Source organism: Rutilus rutilus, assembly GCF_951802725.1.
Source record: "Rutilus rutilus genome assembly, chromosome: 2".
Classification (NCBI taxonomy): domain Eukaryota; kingdom Metazoa; phylum Chordata; class Actinopteri; order Cypriniformes; family Leuciscidae; genus Rutilus; species Rutilus rutilus.
In genome coordinates this window covers 8469247-8474654 of record NC_140210.1, presented here as the reverse complement: position 1 = coordinate 8474654, position 5408 = coordinate 8469247, and the positions used below count along the sequence as shown (strand labels likewise).

The window sequence follows — 5408 nt, the reverse complement described above, 5'->3', positions numbered from 1 at the left end:
TCCATCATGAGACCGCTGAACACAGTGCTGTTAGGTTGCAGTTGGCGTCGGCGTCTGTCGCATTTTAATATCAAACACATCAAGCATGTGATTTTTCTTATTCGTCCATTCATTTATTTTATTTTATTTTTATCGCTGGTTTTGGTAACTTTAAGCAGTCCCAAAAAGCTGTATATATATATAAAAAAAGCTGGATGAGTCTCATTTCAAATTTAGTCGTTAAAAAAAAGAAATTCAAACGATAAATACAATTTTGTGGCTCTGAATGACTGATTGCTGTAGCGCCTCAGTTCAAGCGGCACTTGAACTGTTAATCTCTAGTTTATAGCACGAAATAAACATGAATGAACATCAGAAGGTATGTTGTTTCAGCAGTGAGAAAGTTCATCAGCGGCGTTAATCTACTAACTAGGACACTATTTGAGGGGACAGCCACTTGTACACTGTAAAAAAAATTCTAACCTCCCCAACTCAAAATTTTCTAGTGATTGGCCACATCTAAATTTTTCAATTGGCCCAAGTGAAATTCTGTAAATTATCACATAAAATTTACAGAATTTCACTTGGGCCAATTGAAAAATTTAGATGTGACCATTCACTAGAAAATTTTGTGTTGGGGAGGTTAGAATTTGTTTTACAGTGTAGTGGAGTTCGAAACCATAGTGGACATTATCGAGTGCACTCATTCAATCCCACAATGCACCACAATAACGAGTGTACAACCGATGTACACCCAATGGCTAGAGAATACCTGTAATGCACTGTGAGGGTCATGCTAAATAAATTCTCGTGTCTCTCCAGAATATGGCGGCCGCAACTGAATCATCCATCCAAACCGCTGGTCCAATGTAGGGTACAGCATGATAGGCCTATCATACAGGTAAAAATTAATTAAATTGTTTTATTAAGGTTTATACATGCTAGTTTCCATGACAGAGTTTGCGATAAATCTTTTCATTTCTACTGGAGCTGCAAGTTTGTTAAGTTTCAAATGATTATTTAACAGCAAGGCAAGCACAAACAATGCAAAAGCGGCAGCACTTCCGGCTCATTCAGTGTCCAAATTCACATATCGTTAATATAGTCGACTATATTAGTAGGGTTGGGTATCGTTTGAATTTGAACGATTCCGATTCCGGTTCCTAACGATTCTCGATTCCGATTCTTTTAAGAGGCAGGGTCAAAAAAGTTTAGGATATTTTAAATGAGCTAGCTAACCAACGGTCTTTCTGAAGGAAATAGTCTGACCTTCTCCATCAATTTTAATTCTATGAACTTTTTACTTTTTATGAACTTTACTATGAATTTCTCACAGGGCTGTTTTCAACCACAATATAAATATCAAATCTATGACCTTGAATATAAATATTATAAATTATGAATATATTTTCACAGGGGTACACTTTCCTCAAGAGAGCTTTATTTTTGAAAACCTCATGAAAACACATTTTCACATGAGTGTATGATGCTGCAGGTACTTAAACATGTTACTGTGCTCCCACTGATGGGCTAACCTGGTGCAGAATAACAAATAAACAATAAGAAACAACTTGTTTAACCCAGTCCAGGAGATTAGCAGCAGGTACAAAATCAGTATAAAATCAGAAACAGTTCTTGTTTAGGAAAATGATCATATCTGCCTTCTCAGGCAGGATGCGTGAGCGTTCTGGACAGATAGTATCTCCTGCTGTGGAGAAAACACGTTCGCTGCACTGTTAGCAATTGATGTAATTTTTACAATAAATTTTACAACAACATATTGTATTCATTTTTTTATTGTAAATGCAGATGCATGATGGGAAATTTATGGACAGTCCTGTAATTTTATTGTAACTACACTGTAGAAGCATTATTTTACAGCCACCGCATAGCATTGTGGGATAGCTGCTGTTTGAATTTTGAAATTGCGCGGCCATGGCGGCCAACGGTACCAGAGAATCAAACATTTTTGGAAGAACAACACATCTCAGGTATGAAACGTTAACATGAAATATATCATATAAGTATATGGATATATTAATACCGTTGATATGAGTGAGTTCTGCTGATTGTTTCATTTGGTATATTTCAGTGACATTAGCTTCAGTGACGTTCGCCCCGAGTCGACTAAAAAAACAACCTGAACTGACCGCGGTGAAGTGGCGTCTTCTTACTCAATCCATACGGAAAAGGACCACATGCAGGTGTAAAGGTACGAGATATTCTCAATTTTTCGTTTGGTATATTTTAGTGACATTAGCTAGACACGTTAACGTTAGATCCCTAGAATGTTGGCTCAACTCGCCCCGACTCGACTCGCTCACTCCCGGTATAGTAAACAACCTGAACTGACAACGGTAAAGTGGCGGCGTCTTACACACAATCCATAAGGAAAAAGGTAAGTTACCACATCAGGTACAAGACACTAGATATTCACGATGGAAAAACAAACATGGTGAGTAGAATCGAGTCGAGCTGAGCTTGTAATGTAACGTTAATGGAAAACCACCACAATGACGATAGCTCAAATGACGTTAGCCCAGACTGTAAAAATAAGCATTAACTTTTGCCCGGTAAGCTTCCTTAGCTCAGGTTATCATTGCATTGATTACACTTGCTACCGGACAGGCTGTTGTAACGTTATTAGGACTTCTGTTTTGCTGTCTAACCGGGGGTCTTGAAGTCGTGGTGGTTTGCACACTAACTTTAGCATAAACGTAGCTTGCAGATTTTACGGTCACTGAATAACGTTACTTAGAGAATTAAATTAAGATACCAGGATTTTAATTTAATTAATATTTCAAATAACGAGATTGAAATATGGGCTTTAATAAATGACAATGTTGGTATCTTCATTTAATTCTGTAAGTTAGCTATAACGTTAACTGTGATAAAAGCTGAATATAGCATCTGGTATGTTCAGATGTTATAACTTTACTTTGTGCTTGGCCAACCAGTCCAGGGTGAAAAAGCAGTCATGTAAGGTAAGCTGTCTTTATCTAAAATAAACTGCGCGTGCGCAACTTAAACCAACCAGCATCGTCATTAAATATGTTTTCGGATCCTGGGTTCTGTTGAAAGGGTTTCACTGCTCTCTTTGTCTTCAGAGAAGGCAGCAAATTATCAGGAGTATTAAAATCAAGTTAAACATTTTGTTTGTCTCAAATTATATGTGGCTGCCTGGCAGACTGTATGGAATATTAAAATAATAATAGATTTGTAATTGGTATTTGTTGTGTAATTGGTAGCCTAATACATTTGGTAATGTTTACATTTTTTATTCCCTAGCCCTCTGCCACAGCTGCTGATATCCAGAGAGAGACCCTACCAAGCACACCCTGCTTAATTGTAAAAGGTATATTCTTCCCTAAATGAAAATTACCCCATGATTTACTTACCTCCAAGCCATTCTTTCAGACAAATACAATCTGAGTTATAGAAAAAAACACACACACACAAAAAAAACTGACACTTCCCAGCTTTATAATGGCAGTGGTTCAGTTTGAAGCTCAAACAAGTGCATTTATCCATCATAAATGAGCTCCACGCAGCTCTGAGCGGTTAAAATAGGCCTCCTGAAGCGAAGAGTTTGTGTAAGAAAAATATCCATATTTAACACGTCACAAAGTAAAATTCTAGCTTACGGCCATACGCAGTCTACTTGCATTCAAAGTGCAACTTACACAACTTATGACGTCAGAAGTAGTGTAGTGCGTCATGGCGTAGTGTAAATATCAGCAGTACGTTGCATAAGTTGCGCTTTAGAGTAAAATCTGTATGTTATTGTTCTTTTGGCCGGAAGCTAGTAATTTTACTTCATGTAAAATATTAATATTTAAAACTTAACAATCTCATTGCTTTGCTTCAGAAGGCCTTTATTAATCCCTCAGAACTGTGTGAAGCACTTTTATGATGGATAGATGGACTTTTTTGAACTTCAAACTGATGTTGCAATCCACTGCCATTATAAAGCTCGAAAGCATCAGAGTGTTTATTAATATAACTCCGATTGTAAATATATTGTGAATTTTATCCGTTTCAGGTCAGGATTTCTTTTTCAAATGGTTAAAATGTGCATTAAAAAGTTGGATGGAGGCCCAGCTATTACTGTTAAGTGTTTGTTCTACCTAGAGTTGGTATTCCCATGCAGGACATTTGTGTGTAAACAGAAGAGTCTGACGGACAGCAGTTTAAAGGGATAGTTCACCCAAAAATAAAAATGCTGTCATTATTTACTCTTCCTCAAGTTGTTCCAAACCTGTATGACTTTCTCTCTTCTGCTGAACACAAAAGAAGATATTTTAAAGAAGGTTGGTAATTAAACAGTTGCTGGTCCCCATTGACTTCCATAGTATTTTTTTTTTTTGTCCTACTATGGAAGTAAATGGGGTCCATCAGTCGTTTGGTTACCGACTTTCTTCAAAATATCTTCTTTTGTGTTAAGCAGAAGAGAGAAAGTCATACAGGTTTGGAACAACTTGAGGAAGAGTAAATAATGACAGCATTTTCATTTTTGTGTGAACTATCCCTTTAACATTACGACTTTCATTAATTAATTAAATAAAACATTTTGAAGTGTGGTTAAGGTATTTAGCAGATGCTTTTGTCCAAAGCGTCATTCGATATACAGTGCATGCATGCATACAATGACATTATATATTTACAAAAAACAATGTAAAAGCCAATGTAATTCTAAATGTTATGTTGTTTATATTAAATAAATACATCAAAGTAATTTTCTTTTATGACAAAGTAGGAATAGGTTACTTTTGTTTTTTACACAGTATTTGTCATTATTTAACAGATATGAAAACTTAAAACTTTTTTTCCTCTCTCGGTTTTCAGAACTTTTTGTGGAATCAACTCCCAGACGGGCTGCAAAGCAGAGAAGAGATACGGGCTCAACGCACCGGTTTACACCCTCCTAAGAAAACAGTTTTTAATAAAAGATTTAAAAGTAATCATTGTTGTGTTTTTAATTGCCTAATACGGATAATTACAGCATTGTTTTGTGATATTTACAAATAACAGGATATAGTACATTGAATTACAATATAAAATTCTGTCCTGTGAAAATACAGGAAATTCCTGGCAACTGAGTTGCAGTAAATATACAGTAAATTGAAATAAATTACAGCATTTTACTGTAATAATGCTACTATAATCACAGTAGCACTGCTGTATAAATACATTACTTTATTGTAATTATAAACAGTAATAATCCTGTATATTACTTGCTGTAAATTTACTGCAATTAGTTGCCAGGAATTTCCTGTAAAATTACAATAAATTTTTAACAGTGTGGGTGTAGAAGAAGCTTGAACGCATAAATAGGAGAAAGCGAGATTTGACAGCAAAGGATAAGTCTTTTGTTGGTTCCACCACCAACTGAGATCTCCGCCGAGATTTCGTTCTGTTTAGAAAAGTGA

At 35.9% G+C, this 5408-nt stretch overlaps 1 long non-coding RNA gene across 1 annotated transcript; it reads left to right on the top strand.

Annotated features, from left to right (window-relative positions):
- Positions 1–1796: 1796 nt before the first annotated feature.
- Positions 1797–4935, top strand: LOC311286092. Its single transcript, XR_014626480.1, has 4 exons — positions 1797–1970; positions 2072–2191; positions 3268–3334; positions 4825–4935. It is a non-coding gene; the product is annotated as an uncharacterized lncRNA (long non-coding RNA).
- Positions 4936–5408: the final 473 nt, after the last annotated feature.